Source organism: Macrobrachium nipponense, chromosome 26 (assembly GCF_015104395.2).
Source record: "Macrobrachium nipponense isolate FS-2020 chromosome 26, ASM1510439v2, whole genome shotgun sequence".
Classification (NCBI taxonomy): Eukaryota; Metazoa; Arthropoda; class Malacostraca; order Decapoda; family Palaemonidae; genus Macrobrachium; species Macrobrachium nipponense.
This window is the reverse complement of record NC_087215.1, coordinates 28,056,935-28,076,157: the sequence shown is the minus strand read 5'-3', so window position 1 is coordinate 28,076,157 and position 19,223 is coordinate 28,056,935. Positions and strand designations below refer to the sequence as shown.

The following is a 19,223-nucleotide window of genomic DNA, read 5'->3' as shown; positions in this document are numbered from 1 at the left end:
TACTCAGCACAATAACATAAACTTTACCATAGAAACTGAAAAAGATAAACTGCTTACCTTTCTTAGATATCAAGATAACCAGAGATAATAATAAGTTTCATACTTCTGTCTATAGAAACACACCTTCACAGGAATGGGGAATAATTTTATAGTTCGTGCATCATCAATTTTTAATTTTAAATTAAATGCCATCTCCACTTTGGTCTTTAGGAGCACTGTATGCTTCTGATTGGAAATCTTTCCACACTGAAACTGAATTTTTACAAGATTATTTTTAACTAACTCATACCTACGGAGGTTATTTTTTATAAAATGGTAAAACAAATTACTCAACTTAAACTTCACGGAAAATCCCCATTCATTTGATGTACTAAAATTACCCTAAATACGCCACTATCCATATTTTTTCAAAAATAAATTAGGAGACCGTATCAAGAAAATTATTGAGAGAGAGTTCGGAAGCCTCAAAGTTAATTTAATACCTGTTAATCTCTCAAAATAGGCTCACTTCTTAGTCATAAAGAGTCATTAGTCATTACCGTGATTCATATACATATATCGAGCTACAAATGTCCTTTAATATCTAATTCGTTCTACCTCGGAATTAATATATTTTCATATATGTTTAACCGAAGACGAATTTTTTAGGTGATAATAGATTTGCCTCGGTAGTGTTGTAGTGCTTTTTGTCCGCACATAGCCATTATTTAAGTCATAATAGATATGCGAACTAGATATTAAAGGACATTTGTAGTTCGATATATGTATATGAATCACGATAATGTGATATGACTTATATAATGGCTACGTGCGGACAAAAGCACTACAACGCTACAGAGGACGACGGGGTTTGATGCAGTCTCCAAAACTACGAATACCTGAGTGTGACAGGTATTTGAGGTGGTAGGCGGTATAAACTTATATCCTCTTGTGGTGGCGGGGTGGGTTAAGGCTTCACTGTCATCCTGGATTTGAAGATGTCGATGGTTCGTGCCCGTCAGCCGGCAAATCTATTATCACCTAAAAAATTCCCCTTCAGTTAAACATATATGAAAATATATTAATTCCGAGGTAGAGCGAATGAGTAATATATATTAAAGGAAATTTGTAGCTCGATATATGTATATGAATCACGGTAATGTGATATGAGTTTATATATATATATATATATATATATATATATATATATATATATATATATATATATATATATATATAAAACCTCAATCTGCCACTGTGTAGTTAAAATGATTATTATGAAATGTCTTAGATTGGACTTCTAAAATAAAAAAAATATAAGTAGACAGAAAAAATTAAGAAACAGACAGGTTTGAAGACTTTAGGTTTCTGGATTTCCAAGGAATCAAGCAGGTTTCCTTAGAATCTAAGCCTCAGCAATCCGAAAACGGTCTATTGGAGTTTGTGAAGCAAGTGGCAGATTCCAAATTCAAGGTTCCTCTGCCCTTTGAGGCAGGCGCGGGGGGTCCTCGGCTTGAGCATGCGGAAGGGGTCCTCTGCCTTTGAGGCAGGAGAGGGTCCTCTGCCCTTTGAGGTATGCGGGGGTCCCTCTCCCTTTGATTGCAGAGTGTGGGTCCTCTGCCCTTTGAGGTATGCGGGGTCCTCTGCCCTTTGATGCAGGAGGGGGTCCTCTGCCCTTTTGAGCCCTTTCAATTTGGGCGTCCTCTGCCCTTTGAGGCAGAAGGGGGTCCTCTGCCCTTTGAGGCAGGAGGGGGTCCTCTGCCCTTTGAGGCAGGAGGGGGTTTCCGGATCTGCCCTTTATGATTTGGCAGGAGTACCTCTGCCCCTTTGAGGCATTTAGGAGGGGGTCCTCTGCTTTGAGCCCTGAGGGGCCTCTGCCCTTTGAGGCAGGAGGGGGTCCTCTGCCCTTTAAGGCAACAAACTGTCAAAAGCCCACAAAGCAATCCCAGGATAATTAGCACGCACACACCAGACCACTACACACAAACAGACTCATACACACCCAAAACTGCTTGGTTTCATCAAGAAAGTATCGTGGATCGGTCAGGCATATGCATTCTCCACCAATGGCACAAGTGAGAGTTGACTCCCAATAGTCCACCCCATACCCTACCCTTTCACCCCATACCCTACCCTTTCAGGATAGCATCAATATGTTTACAGTGGCCCAGGTATAAGCCAATCCGCCTGCTGAGAGTTCTACCCCCACTAATGGGGACTGACTCCCCACTCCAAACGAATTGTTGGGCTTCCGGACAGAAGCCAGGAGTCCCATCCCCAAACACCAGCCCCCCTGGATTCCGATGGGCTGATCCCTGGAGATGGTTCCGCCGTCAAAATGGCAATAGGAAAATCCCATCACCATCTCTTAGGTCCAAAATATATCGGGTGGCGACTCATCCACCACAACTCCCACAATTAGCTTTAAATGCAAACCCCTTCCAAGGAACGATCCTTTCTTGAACTCACCTAAGCAGTAAAATTTTTCAAAAAGTGGAAAATCCCACTAAATTACTCCAAAAAATATATAACATTTTAAATATGTGAGACTCTTGGACTCAAACCCGGGAACAAATTCCAGGGGTTCAAGAGCCCCCTCACCACGTCAAGGCTGGTCTCACTTTGAGGGGGTTGAGGCATGCAGGGTCCTCTGCCCTTTGTGGCAAGAAAGGTCCTCTACCCTTTAAGGCAGGCAGGGTCATCTGCCATTTGCGGCAAGCAGGGTCCTCTGCCCTTTGTGGAAGGCAGGGACCTCTGCCCTTTGTGACAAGCAGGGTCCTCTGCCCTTTGAGGAAGGTAGGGTCCTCTGCCCTTTATGGCAAACAGGGTCCTCTGCCCTTTGAGGCAGGCAGGGTACTCTGCCCTTTGAGGAATGCAGGGTCCTCTGCCCTTTGTGGCAAGCAGGGTCCTTTGACCTTTGTAGAAGGTAAGGTCTTCTGCGCTTTGTGGAAGGCAGGGTAACCTCTGCCCTTTGAGGAATGCGGTCCTCGGCCCTTGTGGCAAGCAGGGTCCTTTGACCTTTGTAGAAGGCAAGGTTCTCTGCGCTTTGTGGAAGTCAGGGTCCTCTGCCCTTTGTGGAAGTCAGGGTCCTCTGCCCTTTCTGGAAGTCAGGGTCGTCTGCCCTTTCTGGAAGTCAGGGTCCTCTTCGCTTTGTGGAAGGCAGGGTCCTCTGCCCTTTGAGGAAGTCAGGGTCCTCTGCCCTTTGTGGAAGTCAGGGTCCTCTGCCTTTAAAGGAAGTCAGGGTCTCTCGCCCTTTGTGGAAGGCAGGTCCTCTTCGCTTTGTGGAAAGGCAGGGTCCTCTGGCCCTTTGTGGAAGTCAGGGTCCTCTGCCCTTTAAGGAAGTCAGGGTCCTCTACCCTTTGTGGAAGTCAGGGTCCTCTTCGCCTTTGTGGAAGGAGGGTCCTCTGCCCTTCCCTTTGAGGAAGTTCAGGGTCCTCATCGCCCTTTGGTGGAGGCAGGGTCCTCTGCCTTGTGGAAGTCAAGGGTGGGTCCTCTGCCTTTGTGGAAGTCAGGGTCCTCTGCCCTTTGTGGAAGTCAGGGTCCTCTGCCCATTTGTGGAAGTTCAGGGTCTCCTCGCCCTTTGTTGGAAGTCAGCAGGTCCTCTGCCCTTTGGGGAAAGGGAGGGTCGGGTCTGCCTTTGTGGAAGTCCAGGGTCCTCTGCCTTTGTGGAAGTCAGGGTCCTCTGCCCTTTGTGGAAGTCAGGGTCCCTCTGACCTTTTGTGGAACCGTCAGGGGTCGTCTGCCCTTTGTGGAAGTCAGGGTCCTCTGCCCTTTGTGGAAGTCAGGGTCCTCTGCCCTTTGGGGAAGCAGGGTGCGTCTGCCCTTTGTGGAAGTCAGGGTCCTCTGGACCCTTTGTGGAAGTCAGGGTGCCCTGTCGCTGCCCTTTGGGAAGTCAGGGTCCTCTGCCCTTTGTGGAAGTTCAGGGCCTCTCGCCCTATGGGGAAGCAGGGTCCTCGCCCTTTGTGGGAAGTCAGGGTCCTCTGCCCTTTGTGGAAGTCATGTCCTCGCCCTTTGGAGGAAGTCCGGGTCCTCCTGCCCTTTTGTGAGGGCAGGGTTCCTCGGCCCTTTGGTGGAAGGCAGGCCTCCTGCCCTTTGTGGAGGGCAGGGTCCTCTGCCCTGTTGTGAAAGTCCCCAAGGTCTCTGCCCTTTTGTGGAAGTCGGGTCCTATGCCCTTTGTGGAAGTCAGGGTCCCTCTGCCCTGTTGTGAAGTCAGGGTCCTTTGCCCCCTTTGTGGAATCGGGTCCTCTTCGCTTTGTGTAAGGCAAGGGTCTCTGCCTTTGAGTAAGTCATGGTCCCTCTGCCCTTTGTGGAGGGCAGGGTCCTCTGCCCCCTTTTGTAGTCAGGTCCCTCTGCCCTTTGTGGGAAGGGCGATGGATTCCTCTGCCCGTTGTGGAATTCGGGTCCACTCTGCCTTATGGAAGTCGGTTCCTCTTCGCTTTGTGGAAGGTCAGGGTCCTCTGGCCCTTTGAGGAAGTCAGGGTCCTCTGCCCTTTGTGGAAGTCAGGTCCTCTGCCTTTGTGGAAGTCAGGTCCTCTGCCCCTTTGTGGAAGCCAGGGTCCTCGCCCTTTGTGGGAAATCAGGTCCTCTTCGCTTTGTGGAAGGCAGGGTCCTCTGCCCTTGAGGAATCGGTCCGCGCCCTTTGTGGAAGTCAGGTCCTCTGCCCTTTGTGGTAATTCAGGGTCGTCTGCCTTTGTGGAAGTCAGGGTCTCTTGCCCTTTGTGGAAGGCAGGGTCCTCGCCCTTTGTGGAATCAGGGTCCTCTTCGCTTGGGGAAGGCGAGGTTCCCTCTTGCCCTTTGGGGAATGCAGTCCTCTGCCCTTTGGGGACGTCAGGTTCCGCTGCCCTTTGTGGAATCAGGGTCCTCTGCCCTTTGTGGAAGTCAGTGTCCTCTGCCTTTTTGTGGAAGTACGGTCCTCTGCCCCTTTGGAGGAAGTCAGGGTCGTCTCCCGTTGAGGCATCAGGTCGCCTCTGCCCTTTGTGGAACATTAGGGTCCTCTTCGCTTTGTGGAAGTCAGACCTCTGTCCCTTTGATGAAGTCAGGGTCCTCTGCCCTTTGTGGAAGTCGAAGGTCCTCTCCTTTGTGGAAGTCAGGGTCCTCCTGCCTCTTATGTGGAATGTCGGTCCCTCTGCCTTTGTGGAAATCAGGGTCCTCTTCGCTTTGTGGAAGGCAGGGTCCTCTGCCCTTTGGGGAAGGCAGGGTCTTCGCTTTGGGGAAGTCAGGGTCCGTCCTGGTGCCCTTTGTGGAAGTCAGGGTCCTATGCCCTTTGGAAGCAGGGTCCTCTGCCCTTTTGGGAAGTCAGGGTCCTCTGCCCTTTGTGGAAGTCAGGGTTCCTCCTGCCCTTTTGTTGGAAATAGGGGTCCTCTGCTTTTGGAAGTCAGGGTTCCTCTGCCCTTTTATGGAAAGGCAGGGTCCTCTGCCCTTTGAAGAGGGGTCCTCTGCCCTTTGTGGAAGTGTCCTCTGCCTTTGGGGAGTCAGGGGTCCTTCGCCCTTTGTAGAAGTCAGGGTCCTCTGCCTTTGGTGGGAAGGAAGTCAGGGTCCGTCTGCCCTTTGTGGAAGTCAGGGTCCTCTGCCCTTTGGGGAGGAAGGCAGGGTCCCTCTGCCCTTTAGGAAGTCAGGGTCCTCCTGCCCTTTGTGGAAAGTCAGGTCCTCTGCCCTTTGTGGAACGAGGGTCCTCTGCCCTTTGTGGGAAAGGGTCCAGGGTCTTGCCCTTTGTGGAAAACAGGTCCTCTGCTTTTGGGGAAGGAGGGTTCCCCTCTGGGCCCTTTTGGGCCAAAGTGGGTCCTCTGCCCTTTGTGGAAGTCAAGGGTTCCCTGGCTTTGTGGGAAGTAGGGTCCTCTGCTTTTGTGGAAGGGAAAGTCAGGGTTCCTCTTCCGCCCTTTGTTAATCAGGGTCCTCTGCCCTTTGAGGAAAGGTCAAGGGTCCTCTCCCTTTGTGGAGGGTCAGGGTCTGCCCTTTGTGGAAGTCCAGGGTCCTCTGCCCTTTGTGAAGGTTCAGTCCTTCCCCTGGGAAAGCAGGGTCCTCTTCCGGAGGTCAGGGCCTCTGCCCTTTGGGAAGTCAGGGTTCCTCTGCCCTTTGTGGGGAAGTCCAGGGTCCCTGCCCTTTGTGGAAAGGTCAGGGTCTGCCCCCTTTGTGGAGGCAGGGTCCTCTGCCCTTTGTGGAAAGTAGGGTCCTCCGGCCCTTTGTGGAAATCAAGGGTCCTCTTCGCTTTGTGGAAGGCAAGGTCCTCTGCACTTGTGGGGAAGGTCAGGGCCCCGCCCTTGGGCTTTGTGGGAAGGTCAGTCCTCTGCCCTTTGTGGAAGGTTTCAGGGTCCTCTGCCCTTTTTGTGGAAGTCAGGGTCCTCTTGCCCTTTGGGAAAGGCAGGGGTCCTCCGGGCCCTTCCCTGGAAGGCAGGTCCATCCTTCAGTTTGTGGAACAGGGTTCCTCCTTCCCTTTGGTGGAAGGTCAGGGTCTGCTGCTGCCCTTTGTGGAAGGCAAGGGTCCTCCTGCCTTTTGTAGGAAGCCAGGGTCCTCGCTTTGTGGAAGTCAGGGTTCCTCCTGCTTTGTGGAATCAGGGTTCCTCTTGCTTTGTGGAAGGCAGGGTTCCCTCTAAGGCTTTGGGGAAGGCGGGTCCTCTGGGTCCTTTTTGGGTGGGGAATGGTCATCGCGCTTTTGTGGGGAAGTTTCAGTCCTTCCCTGGAAGGGCCCCTTTGCTTTTGGAAGGGTCAGGGGCCTTCCTCGCTTTGGGAAGGTCAGGGTCGGCTTTGTGGAAGTCAGGGTCTCGGCTTTGTGGAAATCAGTCCCTCTGCGCTTTGTGGAAGACAAGGGTCCTCTGCGCTTTTGTGGAAGGAGGGTCCCTCTGCGCTGCGGAAAGCAGGGTCCTCTTGCGCTTTGTGGAAGGCAGGGTCCTCTGCGCTTTGTGGAAGGCAGGGTTCCTCCCTGCGCTTTGTGGAAGCGGGTGATCTGCGATTTGTGGAGGCAGGGTCCTCTGCGCTTTGTATGGGCAGGGTGCCTTTGCGATTGTGGAAGGCAGGGTCCTCTGCCATTAGAGGAAGAACAGGGCTTCTGCCCTTTGTGGAAGGCAGGGTCCCTCTGCCATTAGAGAAGGCAGGGTCTTATGCCCTTTGTGGAAGGTAGGGTCCTCTGCGCTTTGTGGAAGGCAGGGTGATCTGCAATTTGTGGAAGGCAGGGTCCTCTGCGCTTTGTGGAAGGCCAGGGTGCTTTGCGATTAGTGGAAGGCAGGGTCCTCTGCCATTAGAGGAAGACAGGGTCTTCTGCCCTTTGTGGAAGGCAGGGTCCTCTGCCATTAGAGGAAGGCAGGGTCTTCTGCCCTTTGTGGAAGGCAGGGTCCTCTACGCTTTGTGGAAAGCAGGGTCCTCTGCACTTTGTGGAAGGCAGGGTGCTTTGCGATTAGTGGAAGGCAGGGTCCTCTGCCATTAGAGGAAGACAGGGTCTTCAGCCCTTTGTGGAAGGCAGGTCCTCGCCATTAGAGAAGGCAGGTCTTCTGCCATTTGTTGGAAGGCAGGGTCCTCTACGCTTTGTGGAAAGCAGGGTCCTCTACGCTTTGTGGAAGGCAGGGTCTTTGCGATTATGGAGGCAGGTCCTCTGCCATGAGGAAGACAGGTCTTCTGCCCTTTGTGGAAGGCAGGGTCCCTCTGCCATTAGAGGAAGCAGGGTCTTCTGCCCTTTGTGGAAGCAGGGTGCCTCTGCACTTTGTGGAAGCAGGGTCCTCTGCACTTTGTGGAGGCAGGGTCCTCTGCTTTGTGGAAGGCAGGGTCCTCTGCAATTTGTGGTCAGGGTCCTCTGCAATTTGTGGAAGGCAGGGTCCTCTGCGCTTTGTGGAGACAGGTCCTCTGCGCTTTGTGGAAGGCAGGGTCCTCTGCACTTTGTGGAAGGCAGGGTCCTCTGCGCTTTGTGGAAGGCAGGGTCCTCTGCACTTTGTGGAAGGCAGGGTCCTCTGCACTTTGTGGAAGGCAGGGTCCTCTGCTTTGTGGAAGGCAGGGTCCTCTGCGCTTTGTGGAAGGCCGGGGTCCTCTGCGCTTGTGGAAGGCAAGGTCCTCTGCACTTTGTGGAAGGCAGGGTCCTCTGCACTTGTGGAAGGCAGGGTCCTCTCACTTTGTGGAAGCAGGGTCCTCTGCGCTTTGTGGGAGACCGGGTCTGCGCTTTGTGGAGGCAGGGTCCTCTGCTTTGTGGAAGGCAGGGTCCTCTGCCCTTGTGGAAGGCAGGTCCTCTGCACTGGAAGGCAGGGTCCTCTGCCCTTGTGGAAGGCAGGTCCTCTGCCTTTGTGGAAGGCAGGGTCCTCTGCTTTGTGGAAGGCAGGGTCCTCTGCGCTTTGTGGGAGGCAGGGTCCTCTGCACTTTGTGGAAGGCAGGGTCCTCTGCGCTTTGTGGGAGGCAGGGTCCTCTGCCCTTTGTGGAAGGCAGGGTCCTCTGCACTTTGTGGAAGGCAGGGTCCTCTGCACTTTGTGGAAGGCAGGGTCCTCTGTGCTTTGTTGAAAACAGGGTCCTCTGCTGGTGACGGCAGGGTCCCTCTGGGCGCCCTGGGCGCTTTGTGGAAGGCAGGGTCCTCTGCACTTTGTGGAAGGCATCTTCGGCTCTTTGTGGAGCCCTGGGTCCTCTGCACTTTGTAGAAGGCAGGGTCCTCTGCCCTTTTTTTGTGGAAGTCAGGGTCCTCTGCGCTTTGAGGAAGGCAGTGTCATCTGCGCTTTGTGGAAAGCAGGGTCCTCTGCGCTTTGTGGAAGGCAGGGTCCGCTGCCATATGTGGTAGGCTAGGTCTTCTGCCCTTTGTGGAAGGCAGGGTCCTCTGCACTTTGTGAAAGGCAGGGTCCTCTGCCCTTTGTGGAAGGCAGGGTCCTCTGCAAATTGTGGAAGGCAGGGTCCTTTGCGAAGGTAGGGACCTCTGCCCTTTGTGGAAGGCAGGGTCCTCTGCGCTTTGTGGAAGGCAGTGTCATCTGCGCTTTGTGGAAAGCAGGGTCCTCTGCGCTTTGTGGAAGGCAGGGTCCGCTGCCATATGTGGTAGAATAGGTCTTCTGCCCTTTGTGGAAGGCAGGGTCCTCTGCAATTTGTGGAAGGCAGGGTCCTCTGCCCTTTGTGGAAGGCAGGGTCCTCTGCAAATTGTGGAAGGCCGGGTCCTTTGCGAAGGTAGGGACCTCTGCCCTTTGTGGAAGGCAGGGCCCTCTGCGTTTTGTGGAAGGCAGTGTCATCTGCGCTTTGTGGAAAGCAGGGTCCTCTGCCCTTTGTGGAAGGCAGGAATGGAATGGAATGGAATATGAAATTTAGGCTTGAAGCCAAGCACTGGAATCCATAGGGATTATTCAGCGCTATAATGAAACTGGTTTGACATGAATATTTATGTTGATGATTTTATAAACTAAATAAATACAGGCGATTTTAAAATTATGATAAAAAAGGATATCCGTCATAAAAATTATAACTTCGCATTTCGTGAATGCAAACAAGAGTAAAAAACTTATATATGCATGTACAATACACATATTCATATTCATATAAGTATGCTTATATAAACAACTTTAGTGTATACACTACACTTTGCAACGTAACGGGCGGTCAATATTAAATTTCATTAAAAAGATTAATGTCTCTAAGGAATCCAACAATTCTATTAACAGCTACATCCGGACCAAGCATTCTACTATATCCTACCCACTAACCCATGTCTCTGTCGTGCCGCAGAAATACTTATGGCAATGGCATATAATGTGTTCCACAGTAAGAGGAGAGTCAACACTGCATACAGACTGGTGCAGGTACCCCCTCCAACAGGAATCGGTGGGTCAATCGAGTATGGTGGCCAATTCTTAGACGACATAATACAGTTTCTTACCTACGATTTTGTTGGGAAACCAGAGGGCCAATGTTCAATACTTTGTCGGATCTTCTTGTACTTTTTATTGTTGGTCAGATAGGGAGATGACCAATGTGCTTGCCATTTATTTTTAACATATGAACGAATAGTCCATTTCATGTCAGTGGAAGGAATATGGTGGAAGAGAATGCCTTCTTTATTAATGACATCTCTTGCTTCATGGTCAGCAAGTTCATTACCAGCAATACCCACATGGGAAGGAACCCAGCAAAACTGGACAGATTTGAATTTGGAAGCAAGCCTATATAACCATTCTTGAATAACGTTGAACAATTGGATGTTTAGGGTTATACTGCTGCTAATGGCCATGAGTGCACTATAAGAATCTGAGTAAATGGTGAAATTATTACCCTGTAGAGAAGAAGCAATCTCCAGAGATTTGGCTAATGCAGTCAATTCAGCTGTAAAAATGGATGCATTATTTGAAAGACTGCCCACATACGAGTTATTACTATGACAACAGCACACCAACACCACTTGATGTCTTTGATCCATCAGTGAAAAGTTTAACAGAACCCGAATGCTTTCGGTCATGATCAAGAAAACAAGCCTTAACTTCTTGACATTAACAGATTTTTTAACAAACAGTTTTTTTACAGACCGATGGTTCTAGGGGTCAACCAAGGAGGCAGCTTAGAGCAATGTAATTGCCTTTAATTTTTTGGTCTTTAATAGGACACCACTGTCAGCTGCAGCATTAATTCTCACATGAAAAGGCTTGGATGCTCTAGCATTTGCAAACTGCTGTGAATCGTGGTTAAGAATAGAGGCTGCCGGGTTTCTGGGGAACCTCTTAGTTTGAACATATACCGCAGTCCCAGTTCCTCTCGACGTAAGTCTAGAGGAGCTCTTCTGTGTCGGTATATAAGCTTTCAACTGGAGATGTTTGAATGCTCCAGAACATATTCTCAGACCAGCATGATGAACTACATCCAACTCCTTAAGCTTGCTTGCACTTGCTGAAGAGTAGACTTGGCAACCATACTCAAGCTTTGATTTACATAAAAGAGTCATATAACCGTAAAAGTGACCTCTTATCAGCACCCCAATTAAAACCTGAAACTACTTTTAAAATGTTAAGGGACTTCTTCACCTTAATTTTCAAAGAGTCAATATGACTACCCCATGTTAGTTTCTTATCAAAAATCATTCCTAAAAACTTCACCTCCTCCTCATATGGTATTAGTGTGTCTTTCAGCCTAATATTTGGGATGGTTTCCTTTCGGTACACCTAGTAAACGAACTGCCACAGTTTTACTAGGGGAGAATCGAAAGCCATTGTCATCAGCCCAATTGCTGATTGCATTAACTGACTTTTGCAGAAATTACAAGCTGCAACAGCATCATAACTAGTGACATAAATAGCAAGGTCATCTACAAACAAAGATGTCTTTACTGGAGGAGAGACACATTCAACAATGCTATTTATAGCCACAGCAATACAGTTACACTCAACACACTGCCTTGTGGGACACCGCCCTCCTTAGCTCAAAACGACATTAGAACAAGGTGGGGTTTCCAATTCTTACTTTTTAATGAGTCTATCACTTAGAAATGACCTGATGAAATTTAACAGATTACCTCGTATTCCATGGTCCATGAAGCTGCTTAATTATACCACGCCAAGTAGTGTCAGAAGCTTTTTCAAGGTCGAAGAAGACTCCTATAGTCTGACAGCGTTTTGAGAAACCTTGCTGAATTTGGGTTGATAATCTTATTAGTGGGTCCACAGTGGAACGATTTCTCCTGAATCCAAATTGGACAGATGATGATAAACCATTTTTTTCTAGATGCCACATCAATCTAGAATTCACCATTTTCTCAAACAATTTGCATACACAACTTGTAAGAGATATTGGCCGATAGCTTGTAGGAAGATGAGGATCTTTCAATGGTTTCTTTATGGGAACAATGATTGCAATCTTCCAAGAAGGGGGGAGAATACCAGTTTCCCATATTTTGTTAAAAATTTTAAGAAGATAAGATTTAGCCGATTCTGGGAGATTTTTTCAGCATGCTGTAAAGAATGTTATCATTCCCAGGGGATGCTGATACAGATGATGACAGGGCATCCCTTAATTCCCTCAAAGTTAACTTGGAATTATAAGATTCGCCATTTCCAGAATTTAAATTAAGGGAAATAGCTGAATTCCTAATATTCTGGAACCGAGTTGAATAGTTCCTGGAACTCGATACTTCGGAGAAATGCTCACCCAGTTTTTCAGCAACTTCATTAGGCTTGGTGACATGGTCTCCATTTGATTTTCAACAGGGTGTTGGTGTTGGAACATACTTGCCACTTAGCTTTCTAATCTTTTTCCAGATCAATCTGGTTGGGGTCTTGGAATTTATGCCATTTATATAAGAAAAAAACCAGGATTCTCTTTTTACTTTTTTAAAATATTTTCGTTGTTTTGCCATAGCTCGTTGGTAAATAGATTTTGCTGTTGCAGACTGACTGGATTTATAACGCCTGTAACATTTCCTGGTAATTTTCCTCAAATTACCACAGGTTTTATCCCACCAAGGGACAGCAGGTCTGTGTGGTTTCCCTTTGGTTTTAGGTATTGAATTTTCAGCACTATTCAATATTTCGGAGGCAAAGTACTCATAAGCCTTTATATGGCATTTGAAGGATTCAAATTCCTGGGATAGGTTAATGCCTTCTTGAAATTTTTACCCAATCTGCTTCCTTTTCCTTCCATTTGATAGGACAAATCGAGGGGGCATTTCTCACAAACTTAAGATGAATGGGAAAGTGATCACTGTCACGTAGAAACTCATCTATAGACCAATTAAAATCAAGATAAAGAGAAGAAGAGCAAATGCTCAAGTCTATAGTAGATGAACCTCCTGTGTAGAGATTATGGTATGTCATAGTACCATCATTAAAAAGTGTAAGATCATTATTATTAACAATGTCATCAATGATCCTACCCTCTGTGTCTAAAAAATCTCCACCCCAAAGTGGATTATGAGAATTAAAATCACCAAGTAGTAAAAAAGGAGGAGGTAGTTGATTGATTAATCCTTGAATGTCCCAAGAGTGAACCTACATCTTGGGGGAAGGTAAAGAGAGCAGATTGTGATTTCACGGTCAAAAGTAGTCCGGATAGCAATTGCTTGAAGCTGGGTGTTCAGGGAACCATAAAATGTTGCAATGCTTTAGTAATAATTATTGCAACACCTCCATGGGCGCGATCCATCAGTGGGGTTCATTTTATAGATTTCATAGTTTACATCTGGATTGTATACTGAATTTCCCAATTTAGTTTCTTGAAGACATACAACCCCTGGGTTATGCTCACTCAGTAATACCTTTTAATATTTCTGAACGAGTCCTTAGTCCTTTACAGTTCCATTGTAAATGTCCAGATTGAATTTTAGTGCTAGGATCTACCAAGGGAAATTCTATATTGATCTATACTAGTTTTTTTGTTTATTTTTTCCTTATGGGACTTTATAAGATTTTTTGTTTCTTTTTTAGATTGTCTTGAGATATGTGGCTTATGATTATGTTTTTTATTAGTTTTTGATATGGAGGAGAGTGGACTTCCACTACTATTTTCTTTTTATCCAAGGAACTTGATTCCTTGGTTGTTTCAGGGGCAGGAGCATCTTCATTTTGTTATATTTTTTATGGGGTTTGGATATCTCCACCCTTTGAGCAGGTGGAGGAGAGGATGAAGGAGTTCTCTCTCTCTTTGGCCTTCTAGTTTTTTCTTGTTCCATTACATCAATGGGTTTCTTGCTGAGAGATGGAATAGACACAGGGAGGATTTCATCATCTGGAGAGGAGTCTATAACAGCAGGCACATCTTTCTTGGATAGGGGTGCTTCAACCCTAGCCGGCCTGTCACCTAGATCAGATGACTGGGTTTCAATAGTTCTAGGTTTTACTGCAGGTAGAGGTGCTTTAGTTTTCACGGGGGCTACAGAATTTAGAGCCATAGCATAGGTCTTTGTCTGACCAATTAACTTCCTGGCGTAACTAATACTTATAGTTTTCAGCATTAGCTTTACATATAGCTGCCTCTTCATGTTTATATTGGCTGCACTTTTTATTGAATGGGGTATGATTCTCTTCACAGTTAATACATTTTGGATGTTTCGAACAAGGACCATGTTCAGGAGCCGAGCAATTATTACAAACTTTATCGTTTTTACAGAATCTGGATGGATGGCCATATTGAAAACAGTTGTAGCACTGCAGAGGTTTGGATAAAAATGGTTTGACTTTGACCCTTTCGTTTCCAAAATTGATGTAGATGGTACATCAGAGTCCTCAAATGTTAAAATAACCATATTTGTCCTTTGGAACCTTTTTTAATCTTCCATACAGAAGTTGGACTGATTTCTAATATTTCTCTTTCTGTCAGTTCACAAAGGTCTCTATCAAATACCACTCCTTACATAACTAAAATTCATGTGTGGTCTAATTTCTTTTATCATATCATCTTTCTCAAAATTTCTTCATTGTCAGCATGTATGACGTGTCTTTGATTTAGCATGAATTAGGACACTGCCTTTGCCAAACCTTGAGATGTTCCCCATGTCAATACAGCCAACCTTTTTTTGGATGTATCTGCCAAATTTGTAGTATTATAATTTTCCTCCCTAGCATTACTACCAACCACATTGGAGGTTTTGGTGTTCTTTCAAAAGTGTCGTCGTCATTCAATTGGCTGAGCCACTTGTACTCATTGTGATGGTCTATAAATATCCATAGTTTTAGGGGCCCTGTCAGTCAGTGCTCCCTTGACAATCTTTTTACAAATTGTTATGTTATTGATACTGCTGCTGGCTTTGAGTGCAGCTTCATGTTTTCAAAGTCAGCCATGCCTCCCATTTTTTCTCACTTTCATCGTAGTTCATCCTCAATTCTTCTATTTTGCCATAACTACCAAACGAAGCAGAGCGTGTCTCATAGTCACATTCCAAGGGAATGTGCTTTACATGCAACATCCCTCAAACTATCCACTGTGTTCCCACAATGTTTTCTTTTCAATTTGTGATGACTACCCTGAGAGGTAGTACCACCACTGGAGCATTCCATATCCACGGTCAAGTTCATGTCACGGGTCGTCATCAGTGCCAAATCATCATCAAAAGGACCAGGGGTACTAGAATCCTTGTGGTTACTAGTCATAAAAGCTTTTATATTAAAAAAAAAAGAGAAAAATTAAACCTGAAAATATTAAAAAAATATCATCAGCCTTTCATAAAGTTTATTCTTCCACCAATGGCACAAATGAGAGCCGACTCCCAAATGTCCGCGTCCCTACCCTACCCCACTGGGTCCTCTGTCCTTTGTGGAAGGCAGGGTCCTCTGTCCTTTGAGGAAGGCAGGGTCCTCTGTCCTTTGTGGAAGGCAGGGTCCTCTGTCCTTTGTGGAAGGCAGAGTCCTCTGTCCTTTGTGGAAGGCAGGGTCCTCGGCCCTTTGTGGAAGGCAGAGTCCTCTGTCTTTTGAGGAAGGCAGAGTCCTCTGTCCTTTGAGGAAGGCAAGCAGGGTCCTCGCCTAGTCCTCCTTTGGTGGCTAAGGCAGGGGTCCTCTGTCCTTTGAGGAAGGCAGGGTCTCTGTCCTTTGAGGAAGGCAGGGTCCTCTGTCCTTTGAGGAAGGCAGAGTCCTCTGTCCTTTGTGGAAGGCAGAGTCCTCTGCCCTTTGTGGAAGGCAGGGTCCTCTGCACTTTGTGGAAGGAAGGCCAGGGTCCTCTGTCCTTTGGGAACCATGGGAAGGCAGCCTCTACTGTGTGGAAGGCAGGGTCCTCTGCCCTTTGTGGAAGGCAGGGTCCTCTGCCCTTTGTGGAAGGCAGGGTCCTCTGCGCTTTTTGGAAGGCAGTGTTATCTGCGCTTTGTGGAAAGCAGGGTCCTCTGCCCTTTGTGGAAGGCAGGGTCCTCTGCCCTTTGTGGAAGGCAGGGTCCTCTGCCCTTTGTGGAAGGCAGGATCCTCTGCGCTTTTTGGAAGGCAGTGTCATCTGCGCTTTGTGGAAAGCAGGGTCCTCTGCCCTTTGTGGAAGGCAGGGTCCTCTGCCCTTTGTGGAAGGCAGGGCCCTCTGTGCTTTGTGGAAGGCAGGGTCCTCTGCGCTTTGTGGAAGACAGGGTCCTCTGCGCTTTGTGGAAAGCAGGGTCCTCTGCCCTTTGTGGAAGGCAGGGTCCTCTGCCCTTTGTGGAAGGCAGGGCCCTCTGCGCTTTGTGGAAGGCAGGGCCCTCTGCGCTTTGTGGAAGGCAGGGCCCTCTGCGCTTTGTGGAAAGCAGGGTCCTCTGCGCTTTGTGGAAGGCAGGGTCCTCTGCGCTTTGTGAAAGGCAGGGTCCTCTGCGCTTTGTGAAAGGCAGGGTCCTCTGCGCTTTGTGAAAGGCAGGGTCCTCTGTGCTTTGTGAAAGGCAGGGTCCTCTGCGCTTTGTGAAAGGCAGGGTCCTCTGCGCTTTGTGAAAGGCAGGGTCCTCTGCGCTTTGTGAAAGGCAGGGTCCTCTGTGCTTTGTGAAAGGCAGGGTCCTCTGCGCTTTGTGAAACAGGCATTTGGGTCCCTCTGTGCTTTGTGAAAGGCAGGGTCCTCTGCGCTTATGAAAGGCAGGGTCCTCTGCGCTTTGGTAAAGGCAGGGTCCTCTGCGCTTTGTGAAAGGCAGGGTCCTCTGCGCTTTGTGAAAGGCAGGGTCCTCTGCGCTTTGTGAAAGGCAGGGTCCTCTGCGCTTTGTGAAAGGCAGGGTCCTCTGTGCTTTGTGAAAGGCAGGGTCCTCTGTCCTTTGTGGAAGGCAGGGTCCTCTGTGCTTTGTGAAAGGCAGGGTCCTCTGTTCTTTGTGGAAGGAAGGGTCCTCTGTGCTTTGTGAAAGGCAGGGTCCTCTGCGCTTTGTGGAAGGCAGTGTCATCTGCGCTTTGTGGAAAACAGGGTTATCTGCCCTTTGTGGAAGGCAGGTTCCTCTGCCCTTTGTGGAAGGCAGGGTCCTCTGCCCTTTGTGGAAGGCAGGGTCCTCTGCCCTTTGTGGAAAGCAGTGTCATCTACGCTTTGTGGAAGGCAGGGTCCTCTGCGCTTTGTGGAAGGCAGGGTCCTCTGCGCTTTGTGGAAGGCAGGGTCCTCTGCGCTTTGTGGAAGGCAGGGTCCTCTGCGCTTTGTGGAAGGCAGGGTCCTCTGTGCTTTGTGGAAGGCAGGGTCCTCTGCACTTTGTGGAAGGCAGGGTCCTCTGCACTTTGTGGAAGGCAGGGTCCTCTGCCCTTTGTGGAAGGCAGGGTCCTCTGCCCTTTGTGGAAGGCAGGGTCCTATGCACTTTGTGGAAAACAGGGTCCTCTGCACTTTGTGGAAGGCCAAGGGTCCCTGCACTTGTGGAAGGCAGGGTCCTCTGCACTTTTTGGAAGGCAGGGTCCTCTGCACCTTGTGGAAGGCGGGTCCCTCTGCCTTTATGGAAGGCAGGGTCCTCTGCCCTTTGTGGAAGGCAGGGTCCCGATGCCTTTGGTGGAAAACGGGGTTCCTCTGCCTTTGGTGGAAGGGCCAGGGTCCTCTGCACCTTTGGTGGAAGGCGGGTCCCACTGCACTTTGTGGGGGCAGGGTCCCTCACCTTTTGTGGAAAGGCAAGGTCTCTGCACTTTGTGGGAGGCAGGGTCCTGCTGCACTTTGTGGAGCAGGGTTCCTCTGCACTTTTGTGGAAGCAGGGTTCCCTCCTTGCTTTGTGGGAATCAGGGTCCTCTGCACTTTTGTGGAAGCAGGGTCCTCTGCCTTTTGTGGAAAGGCTAAGGGTCCCTCCTTTCCCTTTGTGAAGGGCAGGGTCCTATGCTTTGTATAAGTCAGGGTCCTTCTGCCCTTTTGAGGAAGTCAGGGTCCTCTGCCCTTTGTGGAATCAGGGTCCTCTTCGCTTTGTAGAACGCAGGGTCCTTCTGCCCTGTTTGTGGAAGTCCAGGGTCCTCCTGCCCTTTTGGAAGTCAGGTCCTCTGCCCTTTGTGGAAGTCAGGGTCCGCTGCCCTTTCTGGGAAGGCAGAGGTCCTCTGCCCTTTGTGGAAGTCAGGGTCCTCTGGGCCAATTGTGGAAGTCAGGGGTCCTTTCGCCCCTTTGAGGAAGTCTAGGGGGGGACACCTCTGCCCTTTGTGGAAGTCAGGGTCCTATTGCCCCTTTGTGGAAGTCCAGGGTCATTGCCCTTGCCCTTTGTCAAGTCAGGGTCCTCTTCGCTTTGTGGCAAAGCAGTGGGTTCCTTGCCCTTTGGGGATTGGGGGAATGTCAGGGTAGGTCCCTGCACCCTTTGTGGGAAGGCAGGGTCCTCCTTGCCGCCCTTTGTGGAAGGGCAGGGCCCTCCCTTTGCCCTTGTGGAAGGCAGGGTTCTCCTTGCCCTTTGCTGGTAAGTAAGGGTTCCTCTTCGCTTTGTGGAAAAGGCAGGGTCCTCTGCCCTTTGTTGGGAAGTCCAGGGTCCCGCTGCCCTTTGTGGAATGGCAGGGTCCACTGCGCCTTTGTGTTTGAAAGGACAGTTCCTCATTGGCAACGGCTTTGGGTGGAAGCGGGCCTCTGCCGCCCTTTGTGGAATGGCAGGGTCCTCTGCCCTTTTGTGGAAGGCAGGGCCGCTATGCGCTTTGGGTGGAAGGCAGGGGTGCTCTTGGGCGATTTGTGGAAGGGTCAGGGTGCTATGCCATTAGAGGAAGGCAGGGTCCTCTGCCCTTTGTGGAAGGCACGGTCCTCTGCGCTTTGTGGAAGGCAGGGTCCTCTGCCCTTTGTGGAAGGCAGGGTGCTCTGCGATTTGTGGAAGGCAGGGTCCTCTGCGCTTTGTGGAAGGCAGGGTCCTCTGCGCTTTGTGGAAGGCAGGGTCCTCTGCGCTTTCTGGAAGGCAGGGGGCTCCGCGATTTGTGGAAGGCAGGGTCCTCTGGGCTTTGTGGAAGGCAGGGTACTCTGCGATTTGTGGAAGGCAGGGTCCTCTGACATTAGCGGAAGGCAGGGTCTTCTGCCCTTTGTGGAATGCAGGGTCCTCTGCCATTAGAGGAAGGCAGGGTCCTCTGCGCTTTGTGGAAGGCAGGGTCCTCTGCACTTTGTGGAAGGCAGGGTCCTCTGCGCTTTGTGGAAGGCAGGGTGCTCTGCGATTTGTGGAAGGCAGGGTCCTCTGGGCTTTGTGGAAGGCAGGGTGCTCTGCGATTTGTGGAAGGCTGGGTCCTCTGCCATTAGAGGAAGGCAGGGTCTTCTGCCCTTTGTGGAAGGCAGGGTCCTCTGCCATTAGAGGAAGGCAGGGTCTCTGCCCTTTGTGGAAGCAAGGGTCCTCTGCATTGAGGAAGGCAGGGTCTTCTGCCCTTTGTGGAAGGAGGGTCCTCTGCGCTTTGTGGAAGGCAGGGTCCTCTGCGCTTTGTGGAAGGCAGGGTCCTCTGCGCTTTGTGGAAGGCAGGGTCCTCTGCATTTTGTGGAAGTCAGGGACCTCTGCG

General features: G+C 49.5%; 1 protein-coding gene across 1 annotated transcript in view; it reads right to left on the bottom strand.

The window, feature by feature from the left end:
• The window catches only part of LOC135200099 (uncharacterized), a 643,452-nt gene that overhangs the window by 410,536 nt on the left and 213,693 nt on the right, over positions 1 to 19,223 (bottom strand). The window lies entirely within an intron of this gene.